Genomic DNA, 12,867 nt, shown 5'->3' on the forward strand with positions numbered 1-12,867 from the left:
GTCCCCAACAACCACTCCTCCAGTTTATACTGTCTTCAGCAAGAAAATCTAGAGCCAGACCGGTGCCCAAGAGCCCACTACAAAATTCTACTTCAATAAACACCACTTCCCAGGGAAGAGCCCAGCACAGTTGAGGGAAAGCCTTGGCTTGCTAGACCAAGTCTCAGGTTTGTATCATGGTTGTAGTATTTGCTTTTATGTGCCGGTCCCAGCAGCATTGAGTGAAGGAAGGCAACCATGCTGCAGTCCAGCAGAAGACAGGGATCATGAAGGCATGTCTTAGACCCACGTCCCTGCTGGATCAGGAGATAGCATCCCTAAGGCTAGTCTGTGGTGATTGGGTCAGACCCAGGGTTCAAGGGTGTCATAGAGCTCTTGGAGAAAGTGAATAGGTTTTGGAAAGAGAGCGCAGTAAGATGAGAGTCAAATGGCCTCCTGGCTCCCCAGCTGGAGTGACTACTACTTTCTGAGGGCAGGACCTGGAGTTTCAGAGTGGCTTCCTTGCCCCAGGATTGGAGACAAAGGTTCTACCTTGTTGAATATTGTTATAGGTATATGAAGTGACTCCCCAACCCCATCCATGGCACAAGCTCATGTATTAAATGCTTGATTCCTAGCCATTGAGAATTGAGACACTATTGGTCCAGAGGGCTCTGGCATGAGCCCAGACGCCACAAAGCCATAGAACCTACTAACCATGACCAAAGTCTCTAAAACCCCTAGGCAAAAGAATCCCTTCTCCCCCTAAATGTTTTCCGCAAGAGCTCTGTAACAGTGATGAAAGCTAATACCATAACCATTGCTGCCCAGAGTTCCCTCTAATGTCCACTCTCTAGAACACAGTTGTCAGGGCTGAATTATCAATTCTTCAGTGTGTCTGGAGGGTTCTTTGTGTTTTATTAGCTTTTCCTGACAGCTTGGCACACCTGGGAGGAGGGAACCCTCAACTGAGGAATTGTCTCTATCAGATTGACCTATGGGCACATCTGTGGGACATTTTCATGGTTCATGATTGACGTGGGAGAGCCCAGTCCATTGTGGCATAGAAGGTTAGAACCTAGGAGGTTCTGGGCTGTGTAAGAAAGGTAGTTGAGCAAGGCAATGAGGTAGAAAACATAAAATCTCCATGACCTCAGCTTCAGTTCCTGCCTCTAGCGTCCTGCTGTGACTTTTCCCTCAATAATGGACTATAACTGGGATGGTTATTCACCCTTCCCTCCCTGTCTTAGGGTGGCCATTACTGTGATGAAACACCATGACCAAAAACAACTAGGGGAGGAAAGGGTTTATTCTGCTTATATTTCCACATTATGGTTCACCATCAAAGGCAGTCAGAACAGAAACTCAAACAGGGCAGGAACCTGGAGGCAGGAGCTGATGCAGAGGGCATGGAGGGGTGCTGCTTACTGGCTTGCTCCTTATGGCTTGCTCAGCCTGCTTTCTTGCGTTACTCGGGACTGCCTGCCCAGGATTGGCACCACCCACAGTAGGCTGAACCCTCCTCCATCAATCACAGCTTAAGAAAAAGTCCTATGGACTTGCCTGCCTATAGCCCAATCATATGAAAATATTTTTTTTTCAGTTGAGGCTCTTTCTTCTCAGATGACTTTAGCTTGTGTTAAGCTGACACAAAACTAGCCAGGACACCTCCCAGGCTGGGTTTGATCATGATTTATCACAGAACACAGACAGCAAGCGAGGATGCTCTGCTTTATCTGGCCAATACTGTTGTGGCGGAAGCCAACGATGTCATTTAAAAAGTTTCAAGGGACACCAGAGGGTCAGGGATCATTTTGCTGGGACTTGTGAACTTTGAGGGTGTCAGAAAGGGCAGGGTTGAGACCCACTGACTCTGGAATTCCTTGTCAGTGTGGTGATGCCTGTCCATCTTTAGCCAGATGTTTCCACACTGACTAGGACGCTCACAGATCTTGTGACATTTCCATCAACACCAGGTTAAGAGTCCCCCCTCCCCGCCCCCGCCCCACGGCAGCCTGGTTAGGGATTGTTTGATGACAATGGCAGAGTTAAACTCAAATGGGTCTGGACTGAAAGGGATTTCATTATTTCCTGGAAGCCTTTGAGTCGAGCTGGATTTGGAGCCTTGAATGATGTTATGGAACAGCAGTTGTATCTTGAAGCTCATGGTCCTATTGACCTCCCCTTGGCTTCATCTGGCAGGTAAAATGGTTCTGGTGTCTCAAGCTCAGCAGGAGCCTCCGACTGTTCTTGTATGGGCTCCTCTGTCCATTTCCGGACAAGCCGCTGTGGCTAGGGTGGGGTACTCTGATTGGCAGCTTGGCTGCTGCCATGGGTGGAAGACAGGATCTGACTGTCTTAACAGGACCATATGGAGCTGGAACATCCTCGAAGGAACCGGAGGAGTGGGCAGAAAGGGAGTGTGATATTCACACGGCACCAGCTTACAACTACCACTGCCTACTCTAGAGGCCTGGGTGAACCCCACTGAGGGTTAGAGGCAAGAGTCTGGCGTCAGGGACACAGGGCAGAGTGATGTGGTGTGGGGAGGCACAAGGCCAGGCACAAGTTCCTGGGGACCAGAGGCATGGTTGGGTGTGCAAACACAGCACACAGCTAGATAGGGCTTAGGACTGTAGATGTAGGTCACCTTGCAGAGTCAGAGTGAAAGGCATGGTGGTCTCAATGTGCTCTAGCTATGAGTAGTGGACTGAGGTCTAGCCCACTCATCTGACAAAGTGGGGTCTACTAGGTGTTCAAAGCTGGCTGTATGTGACAGGGCAAGAGGTGGCTATACTGGTTATATTTAGACAGTGGCCTAGAGACAGGAATTGAAAACTGGCACTGTGTCTGAGTCCTCACCTCCATTGGTAGGCAAATTACTCTTGGCCCTTCCAGTCCTCAGCTACCCATGAATTCTGCCATTCTTTAGACCCTACTAAGTGGAGCTCTTAGTAGCCCGGTAAAAATAGCCTATCTTGTAGCATCTAGAATCTTCTCTGGTATCACAGGAGGTGTCCCCAAGTGTTTCCTACACTCCAGGGACCACACAGGGAAACCCACACTTGCGGCCCAGACCCAGACCCAGGCCTATCTGGGATCCCACAGCCGCCACTTCCCCACCCCTGTGGAGCTTATCTTTCCCAGCTGTGAGCAGAGAAGGGGGCCTGAGTAGGACCCCAAGTCCCTGGGAGGGAAATTATGCCACTCTCTGTCTGCCTAATCAAAAGCACGCTCTGGGGAAGGGAGGAGAAGGCAATTTCGTGATTGGTTTCAATTAAAGATTTGCTACTATTTGATTAAGATGTATTATTGATTTGGGATTGTTCCAAGCTAGCCTAGGCCTGCTTCCTGAGGGGGAGGGGTCTGGGAATTGATTGGCGCCAGGCAGGCTGGGAGCTGTGGGGGCCAGCTGCATGCCGCCTTGCTTTCCTTTGCAAAGTCTAGTACGGCCATGTCCTAGCTCTGGTCAGAGCCCCGTCACTGACTGGAGGGGGGACCTTCCTGATTCAACGTGGCCATGGACACCTCCTCTGTGTCTAGCTCTGCCTTCCTACTCTGGCTTCCTTGTCGTGCTGCCCCTGTCTGTGTTCTGTCCATCCCCATCCTTCCCTCCTTGTCAGTTGTCTTTGCTGTGCATTCTCTTTGCTTGCTATGTAGGTCAAGTCCAGCCCTGTCCCTGTTCCTTTGTGGCATCCCTGATGCTCCCCAGACAGACTGTGTGTGGCCTCTATTCTCCCAGGCCCGGATATAGCCATGTCTGTGGAATTCCAGGCAGTGGGCCGGCCATGCTGCGTGAGTGAGAGCTCAGACCTTTATAGCCTTGGGCACAGTGGCAGAGGGGGCAGAGAACTGCTTGGGTGGGAGGGCCTGGTCCCAGCTGGCTGGACCACCCACCAGCTTGAGCTGATCTCTGGAGCTCAGCCGGTCCCCGCACATGGTCCTGCTCCGCTCTGGGCCAGTGTGTCATTCGATGCTCATTTTCTCATGCCAAAAGTAGGGAACTGGTGGAATGTTGCTCCGGCGGGTGCAGGCTCAGGTGACCAATGAGAGTGGCGGCTTCTGAACCCAAAGCTGTGGCCTGGCTCTATCCGCTGGAAGCAGCCACAGGAACCCATCTGTGGTTCACAGTTTCCCACCTGTGGACTGTTGACAGGCGGGCTTATGTGCTATGGTCCTAGAACAATGTCTGGGGCTAAAAGCAGAGCCTGGCCCCTTGTTCCTGCCAGCCCTCAGGTAAGCAGGGGACTTTGATGGGGCTACCATAGCCATCCTCCCTCAACAATGGGCCTCTTTATCTTGGCAGCTACCCATGGGCCACCGAGTATCTGGTACTCTGGTCTTTTGGTAATGAAAGCCCACCCAAGAGCTCCCAGCTCTCCTGTGGTGGCTGGAGGAAGCAGGGCCCCAGGGTCCCCAGGGTCGTGGGGGGTTCTGGTTTATGGAGTGTTCCCTTCCAAATTCCCCCAGGAGATACCAGGCGTTGGAGGTTCCTGTGCCCCAGAGGGCGCTACCCTGAGCGGTTCTTCTCATGTCCTCAGTGGAATGACCCAGCCAGGCTCCGTGGGTTATTCGCCTTCCCAGAGACCACATACCTCTCTTGACACCAGCCTATCTGCATGTCACACGCGGAAGTGCCACCCCGGCTTCCTGGACGTAACTTTATCCTGTCATGTGTCCATATTTGGGGCCTGGGACCTTTACCCGTCTCACCCTAACAGACAGTACTGCTGGCTTATGTTTACCTGTCTAATAGCGGGCAGTCCCACAACCCTGGAGACTGTAAACATCACAGGACAGGTTTTAGTTTCCACTGTATACCCAACACACTGTCCCGAGCCTCGTACAAGCAAGCCCCCCTTCCACAGCACTCTACGATGGGTCAGCTAACCAAAGAGCAAGCCCTTCCACCCCCGACCACCTCACCTTACTCTCACCTCTATAGTCTGGGCAGAACAGTTTGAGAGTTTGATCGGTGCTCTCTAGGAAAGTGGCCCCTTGTCCCTTTTAACAACCCCTTACCCTCAGTTATGAGGTTAAGATTAAGGGTCTTGATCTAAGTGCCCAGGCTCCCCTTGGCCCTGCTGACATCTCTTGACCTTTCAGGCACTGCTTATTTCAAAGAGGAAGGGACCCTACTGTGCTGTGGCCCTGCAGAGTGAGGCCCCAGTATGGGAAGGAGCAGACAGGGGCTGGCAAGTGGATCTGAGGAATCCTGAGCCGAAGCCTCTGGTGCCAGAGGGGAAGCGCCACGCTGCGTACAGGCTTTCACCTCTGCCGGATGGTGCAGGGGGACCTCTTCATCTTCACGGTCCACTCTGCCCCTGCACCGCCCTGGTGTCTGTGGACCTCACGGAGTGCTGAAATCCGGAGCTCAGAGTCCCTCAGCCCACACAGTGGAATGCATCCTTTGACGGCGTTTGGCCAAGCTGCTTTTGACCACGGGTGGACCAAAGGGATGGGGCCTGGGAGGGCAGATCTTGAAGATGAGAAAGAGCACAGGTCAAGCTCCCCCCTCTGAACCTGTGGGAGGGTGCTCTATGAGCAGCTGCACTCAGGGGCTTTGTGGATGAGCATGTGGTAATGTATTGATTAAATATCAACGGAGATACTTGCTCAGCTGGGCCTCTCTAGGTGGTCTGTCCATCTGGCCTTGCTCATTGTGATGTGAATCACAACCAGGGTTATGGAGGCCCTACTGGCTCCAGATACATGTGGATAGAAAATCTGGATGGCCAACCCTACTATGGAGCTTAGGAGGCTTAGGGAGACTCCTCTAGTCCTGCCGGGGCAGCGCCTGCTGCAGTGGCTTGAACTACGAGCCTGGGACTGTGCCACCTACACCTTAGCTTTGTGCCCCAAAGTCCCTAAGTCCTCGTAGCTTTGTCCTGTGCACAAGGAGATGGAGGCTACAGGACTGAGTGCAGCTATCACCCCGGCCTCTTACCCCTGCGGGCACCAGCCCCTAAGTGTGGAGGCTTGCTTCTGCAGTCTCCTGTCAGAAGTGTCTAAACCCTTCCCTTGATAGAAGAATTCCTTTCTTTGATTTCTTGCTGGGAATTCTGGTTGGAAACATGATCCTACTGAGTACAAACAGGGCCATGTCATTTTCTGTGTAGCTCTTTGAAATGTTCCCCCAGGAACAGCAGCCCAGGAGTAGCTTAGGGCCTATGCTGTTTTATTACTCCATGTTCAGCACTGGGAGACCTACCAGACATGCTGTAAACTGTACCCAGGTGTGAATGTTCTGGAAAACAACTGGCCTTGGAAAACAGAATGGTGAGGGATGGAATACATGTCAGGTGGGCTCTCGGGAGCAAGGAGAGGCTCCTGGGAGGGAGCAGGAAGGACACCTGGAAGGCAGGATGTTTTGTAGACATGAAGCCTGGCTCTGGTTGGTAGTTGGAGGCCTGACATCTGCGTGCCCTTCCCTGATTAAGATCATGTGGAATCTTGCTGGGCTCCTCCTGGGGACTGCTGTCCTACTTTGACTGTGGGCCCCCCCACTTTGCCACCTCCCACCCCTACCCCCAGCTTCCAAGAAGTCTGCTCTGTAAGACGGTGGCCCTGGCTCTCCTGTCTTCCCTCAGAGGGGAGACTGTCGTTCCTGAAACAGGGCCTTGTAAACCTGCAGCAGTCACAGGGCAGAGAGCTGGCTGCAAGGCTGCGGTGCTGACAGTGAGATCTGCCTTCCCTAGAGAGCAGCCGCTTCATAGGAGACCAGGAAAACGCGCCCAGAGAAGAGTCTTCAGCTCAGCTGCCATCCGTGGTGATGGCCAGACTGCTGCTGGAAGCTCACCTTGTTCTCGATGTGAACATGCTCTTATGGCAGAAATGCGACAAGTTCCTTTTCTCTCCCAAGGACACCTAATGCTGGTCCAATCAGAGTCAAGGCAAAGACTTCTAGACATGAAACTGCTTTGGGAAGAAACAGAGGGCCACGTCATCCTTTGATGGCCGACTGCCCCCTCCCGTCAAACCTGCAGCCCCTGCCTCCCAGTCCCTTCTGATTGTGGCTCCTTCCTTTGGTTCATTTCAGATATTTCCAGCTCTGACTGGGGCAAGGGAGAGAGTCATGAATGCTTCAGGGCTCTGTCCTCCTCTGCCATTCTCAGAAAGAAGGGGAAAATGTAAACACAAGACCATCGGGATCCGGTGAAGGGTCTTATAGTGTGGGGAAGGCTGCCACCAGGATCGGGGCAGGGGGTCCTACAGTGTGGAGAGTGTTGCCGCTAGGATGGGGGGGTCCTATAGTGTGGGGAGGGCTGCTGCCAGGGTGGGGGGGTCCTATAGTGTGGGGAGGGCTGCCTGAACAATGGCCTTTTATGATTATTTCATTTATCTCTTTTCAGAAAAAATAAGTGAAGGTGAAACCAAAACAACTAGGCAGTCTGTTACCCTGAGTGGACGTGGCCTCTGTTTCCCCTACTTGGGAAGAAGTACAAGGCTCCAGGCTCTCAGGATTGCTGTCCAAGCAAAAGCAAATGCGTTCTGGAACCGCCATCTGAGCAGAGGTTTATTTCCTTAGTCTCTGTCTGTCATGGGTCCTTGTGATGCCTAGGATGTGTACCCAATGCCCGGCACATCTCCTTTGTCACGGGCTTATTCCAATGTGGTAGTCTTTGGTCAGTCTTGGGTCTAAGACCCCATTTGTCAGAGGAGAAGCAAAGGGACCTTGTGAGGCAGACAGAACTAGCCCTAGGGTCAGAGTGTCTCCTGATTCAGTTTGTCATAGGACTCAGGTATGGACAGAGTTCACACAGTCCTGCTGGCCTCCCCAGGCAAGTGGGCAGGGCTCAGAGCTGACCCCTCTGTAGATGGTATTTCCTCTCCCTGTCTGCCACATCACCGGACGCTTAATGTAAGTCCATTTGATAGAGAGAAAGGAAGGACAGGCCAAGTGTCTCTGAGGGCTCAGTGCTGGGATTTAGAGCCATGTCTCTCTGGTTCAGATTCCGGGGCTGGGTGGTACAGAGGGAGAACCCAAAGTCTGCAGCATCTTCCCTACATGCTGAAACTGCAGCGGAGCTGTCCCATCCTCTTGCCAGGGCCATTTCCCCAAGCCCCACTCCCGCTCAACCCTCTCTTATCCCCACGGAGCACCACATACTTCCTGGCTGTGTTCCCTGGACCACCTGATAACCCCATATTAAAGCTGGAGAGGGAAACTGGCTGCTCTTAACATCACCTCTGACCTCTGTCCACCCACCCTGCAATGTGGACCTGAGCTGGCTCCCTGCCAGGCATCTCAATTGCAGCCGGAGAGCATGAGACCCTAGACCCCTGGTACGTGTGCTCTCTCTTTTTTTTAAAATTTTTTACTGATTTTATTGAACTCTATATTTCTCTCTGCTCCCCTCTCTTCCTTTCCCTTCCCCTTCAACTCTCCCCCAAGGTCCCCATGCTCCCAGTTTACTCAGGAGATCTTGTCTTTTTCTACTTCCCATGTAGATTAGATCCACATATATCTCTGTTAGGGTCCTCATTGTTGTCTAGGTTCTCTGAGATTATGAATTGTAGGCTGGTTTTCTTTGCTTTATGTCTAAAAGCCTCTTGTGAGTGAGTACATAGGATGTTTGTCTTCCTGGGTCTGAGTTACCTCACTCAACATGATGTTTTCTAGATCCATCCATTTGCCTGCAAATCTCAAGATTCATTACTTTTCTTCTGCTGTGCAGTACTCCATTGTGTAAATGTACCACATTTTTCTTATCCATTCATCGCTGAGGTGCATGTAGGCTGTTTCCAGGTTCTGGCTATGGCAAACAAAGCTGCTGTGAACATAGTTGTGTGCTTTACTCTTCGTAGTGGCTCCCACCGTAGACTGTGACCTCTGCCCAGACCGTTCCCACGATGGGGAGCTCGCGACTTTTCAAGGTAGCCAGTGACATATCTAGACAGTTCCTATTATTGCAATATTCTCTTTTGTAAATTTATATAGGCTTTAAATGTATTTATAGATTCATGGTATAAGCTGTGTACTTTTATAAACTCTATGTTGTCATATAAATTTACATGCATTATATAAATTAATTACACATCACCTACAAAGATCTTCTTATAATGTTCATTTCAATTTAAGCCAAAAATCTTTATTTAGTCTTTTTCATTTTGTTCTACTGAGATGTGTGTGTGTGTGTGTGTGTGAGAGAGAGAGAGAGACAGAGAGAGAGAGATAGAGACAGAGACAGAGAGAGAGAGAGAGAGAGAGAGAGAGAGAGAGAGAGACTATATAACCTAAGATGGTCTTGAAGTCATGATCCTCCTTCCTTTAGCCTGCCGAGTGCTGGATTCCAGGCGTGTGCCAACACACTCCATGCTATGCTTTCTAAACCATTGCTGCTGTGTCCTCTGTTGTCAGCATTGCCCTCTCTTCTTGGCATACAGTGCTGCTCAGAACCTTGTCTCCTCCTTCTCACCCCACCTGCCACCCAGAAGCTTGCGTGCCACCCACTCTTTCCTAGATTGTGGCTATTTAATTTTGTCCGTTCTTAGGCAAGTAGGCAAAGAAGGGTCTCTCTGTTCCCCAGCAAAGGCTCTGTTTCTAGAACTGTCTACCGGCTCGTCCTTCTGCCAAATGGGCTCCAGCCTAGCTGCTTCTGGAGAAGAGGGACTAAGAACAATTCCGGGACAGTTTGGCACGGGAGGCTGAGCTGGAGAGGAGAGCAGGGCGGGGCCCAGGAATGTCCTCATGCCTGTCCCCACATCTGTGTCACAGCAATTCTGATTCCTGAATGCTACCTTGCAGGCTCACCCCCCCCCCTCCCCTGCGTCTGCTGAGACATTTTACAGCATGGGAAGCTGTCTCTCAGAGGTCAGAGATCAGCGATCACTGGCAGCCTAAGCCTGGGTAAGTGGAGCCTGACTCTGAAGCCGAGGCCGATGCCCTCCAGCCCTTGTGTGGTGAGGATGAGGAAAGGCGCTTGAGGGGAGCTGCTCCAGGGAAGGGGAAGAGAGCCTGGAGGGGCAGGGAAGACGGGAAACTAGAAGAGATCAGAAGAGCCTGAAGCTGGAGGCTGCCTTGACGACTGAGAGGCACGAGTGGGGGTGGGGGCAGGACAGGGGGATTTCACAGGGACAGCGGGAAAGGGTGAAAAGATGTGCTGGGGGCGGAGGTCAGAGGCAGGGCCAGACCCTGCAGAAGGCCCCACGGTTCTCACTTCAGCTGCCTCCATTCCCCTGCAGGAGACTTCTGTCCCTTTAAAGGACCCCAACTTTTCTATGTTGTGGCCTTCCAGGGAGGTTGTCAGTCAAACTCAGGTCTAGAAGGAGCTGAAGTTCCAGGGGCTGCACAGGGGCCTTCTCGTCTCAACAGGCCATAGATGGCCTGGGCGCTGGCAGCTGCCCAGTCCAAACAGAGCCGGAAACTCCGTCCCAGGACCATTTGTAAAGAAGGGGACAGTGGCACCCTTTCCCAGGTTGTCCTCTGTCCAGACTTAACCCTGACGGAAGAGCTGGCCCAGCACAGCGACACCACATGAAAAGCTCTGCTCTACTTGATGCTCCACACACCTTACCACACACTGAAGGGAAAGCCACACCATCTACCCGGGGCCACAGACTTGGAGCTAGCCGTTATGGTAAAACTAAAACACCGCAGGTTCCCAAGTGGCAGCAGTGGGCAGCGGGCCACAAGGAGCAGCAAGTCCCAGGCAGGGAGCCGTGTGGTGGGTGAGAGACAGAGACCGATCGGCAAGCCTTGCAGAGTGAGGAAGACCATTACACTAGTGGCTGCGGTTCTGATTGTCCCTTCACTTGCCTAGCTCTTAGGACTGTGGAGGAGCAGCGGATACTTTCCCGAGTGTCACGCAATAGTCTCTTGTCACACGGACAGGATGCTCCACAGCTCGAAGGACCCCAGCCTGCTGGGGTTGCCTACCCCTCTCCCCATAGGCGTCCTCCCACGTAACAGACTGGACTCGGCATCATGGGCCTACAGCTCGGGCCCACTGTGCAGTTCAGTGTCATGAACCCCAAGGAGGATGCAAGATGCATTTATCTCGAACCAGGGCACCATCTTCATCACCGTACTGAGAACTTCGCCTCCTACAGGCTTCTCCAGTGTGGCTTTATTTCTTGGGCACAATACAACCATGGGAGGCTCAGTACTTTTCTGCCTGTTGGTTTTAGGGATAGACAGGGTGGAAGGAAGTTTTGGTGGTAATTCAACCAGAAAGCATTTCTTCAGTGTGTCTGCTTCTCGGCAGTGCTGTTACATGGGGAGGCTATGTGGGTTTAGTGCATTCTACCCCCAACTTACACACATGTACCACATACTCACAGACATGATTTAAGCACACACATGCACAAGTACACATAGTGTGAGAGAGAAAACGCGCATCAAGTTTCACAGGCTCTGGGAGGAGCCCGGCAGTACGAGCTTTCTGTTGATCTTGGAACAGGCTGGAGTTAGCGAATTACCCCTCCTTGGAGCAGCCTGGGAATTTCTGGCCTGCGTGCTTGGGGGAAAGAGGTGAAGGATTAGTTTCCTGTCCTGATGGGACAGTGGGGAAGCAAGTCGTGGCAGTGAGCGAGCGTGTGCATGCCTGTGTCCCTCCAGAAAGCTGGGTGGCTGGCTTTGGCAAGGTCCTGAGCGTGTGCATGCCTGCATTCATCCAGAAACTGCGTGGCTGGGTTTGGCAGGGTCCTTCAGTGGCTGCAGCTAATCTTTGGAGGTCTTTGTTGACGGTTTCCCCACTGAGACAGCGTGCTTTGGGGTTGATTTTGCAAACTCCAGGCTTCCTCATGTATTGATGGCATTATTAAGGCAATACGCCAGAGGCGGGGACCCTCTATTGCCCAGGAGGGAGAACCCGACTCCTCCATCAAAGTCAGGCTAAAATGCCCAAGTGGGACTGACATCTGTGTCAGCTGCCACCTTCAAGGTAGGGATGACCCCAACCACATGCAGCTTGTCTCCCTGGACTTGTAGAGCAGTGGCAAAGGATAGGCACTCCACCAGTACTTGCTTGGGTCGGTGCTCCTGGCCCTCCACCCATCAACCGTGAAATCGGTACCAGTTCCTCAGTCCTTAGAATCTGTTGTTTTTTCCTTTGTAAGCAAGGATGCTAACGCTGAAGCTGGTCACAGACGAAGGCCGACAGGGCCTTACAGGGTCCCGAATGGGAAGTATGGTCAACATAAATAAATCTTTGTTCTTAATACAACGTAACACAACACACTCAGTTCTTTGCTAAGCCCTCTCTAGATATTTTTCCTGCAAAATGCTATGAAGGGACTTCTGCATATTTCTACAGAGGCCATTTGTGTTAAGGGACTTGGTTAAGGCCATCGGCCAGGAACTGGATGAACATGGGTCAGAACTCTATGATGTCGGTGAACTCCTTGATAGTCAGGGAGTCACTTCCTGAGGTCCCTCACTGCCATTGCCTTGCAGTTGGAGCAGGAGCAGGGCAGTGGCCAGTGGCCTTTTGAAGATCACTGGGCTTTATATAAACAGGAGGTGGGGCAGAGGGCACTCCCCTATCTGGTAATGTGATAGGGAGTTCCTTGCGGTGGGCACTAATCAATTAATAGGCCCACGTGCATTTGAAACAGATGATCCTCCAGCAACACGCACCCTGTACAGCATGGCGGCAGCGTGCAAGGCCGTGGGGGAGACAGGGCCTGCTAACTGAATTTGTAAAGCGGTGTGAGAGTAATGTGCTTATGTAAAACCAGTGGACCAAAAATACAGACTAAGAAAACCCAAAGGCCGCACAATTAGTAATAGAGAACAAACATGCTATTTTCCCTCTTTTTTTTCTTGACATTGCCATGGAGGGTTTCCTCTCATTCATCAGAGGCGAGAGCCTGCTGACAGTCTCCAGGAGCTTGGCTGGCTGTCTGGGGTGGGCTGGGGGTGGTGCCAGGGGCCCAGGGACTCCC

The sequence above is a fragment of the Myodes glareolus genome, chromosome 11, assembly GCF_982192425.1.
Source record: "Myodes glareolus chromosome 11, mMyoGla1.1, whole genome shotgun sequence".
NCBI lineage: Eukaryota > Metazoa > Chordata > Mammalia > Rodentia > Cricetidae > Myodes > Myodes glareolus.